At 45.4% G+C, this 969-nt stretch overlaps 1 non-coding gene across 1 annotated transcript; it reads left to right on the top strand.

The window, feature by feature from the left end:
- The first annotated feature begins 355 nt into the window (after positions 1 to 355).
- LOC123745446 (5S ribosomal RNA) lies at positions 356 to 474 on the top strand. Its single transcript, XR_006771337.1, has one exon. It is a non-coding gene; the product is annotated as a 5S ribosomal RNA (ribosomal RNA).
- The last annotated feature ends 495 nt before the right edge of the window (positions 475 to 969 follow it).

The following is a 969-nucleotide window of genomic DNA, read 5'->3' as shown; positions in this document are numbered from 1 at the left end:
ATAGTGACCTCACGTTCAGGGAGTAACAGGAATAGTGACCTTACGTACACAAGCAACCACTGTCAACACGTACACAAGTGACTACTGTGTACACGTACACAAGTGACTACGGTGTACACATACACAGATAAGCAAAAAACAAAACACGGTATCTACACATACATAATGATATCGTCAACAGTTGACATGCTGGAAAATATAAGAACGCTGTTTACAAGGACAAGGGCGTGTTAGACCAGGACTAAATAAAGTACGCAACACCGGCATGGACTCCGCTCCTATTATACATACATAATACAGAAAACACACATACACAGGCAAGTACATATACACAAGTAAGCACACAAGTATATATGCCAACGGCCATACCACGTTGAGAACACCGCTTCTCGTCCGATCAGCGAAGTTAAGCAACGTTGGATTTGGTTAGTACTTGGATGGGTGACCGCCTGGGAACACCAAATGCTGTTGGCAATAATATTTTGGGACCAAAGAGCCAAAGCTCAATCCCCGCAAGCACAACTAGGTGGGGTACAACTAGGTGAGTACACACACACACACACGTGAGCACATACACACACGTGAGCACATACACACACGTGAGCACATACACACACGTGAGCACATACACACACGTGAGCACACACACACACGTGAGCACATACACACACGTGAGCACATACACACACGTGAGCACATACACACACGTGAGCACATACACACACGTGAGCACATACACACACGTGAGCACATACACACACGTGAGCACATACACATATGGTCAAATAAACAAGTGAAACACTTGAGAGAGAGAGAGCAGGAACCTGCCAGTAGTGTGGCTGGTCCCCCGGGACTGGCACCTCTCGTTCCAACCCTCGAGTCTGGATTTTACGAGTTAGTAATTTGCATGTAAAAAGAGTAATTTATGAGTGACTAACGCAAGCAATAAGCGTTTTAAGATTGTTGCTC

Source organism: Procambarus clarkii, chromosome 44 (assembly GCF_040958095.1).
Source record: "Procambarus clarkii isolate CNS0578487 chromosome 44, FALCON_Pclarkii_2.0, whole genome shotgun sequence".
Lineage (NCBI taxonomy): Eukaryota > Metazoa > Arthropoda > Malacostraca > Decapoda > Cambaridae > Procambarus > Procambarus clarkii.
This window is presented reverse-complemented; position numbering and strand designations above follow the sequence as displayed.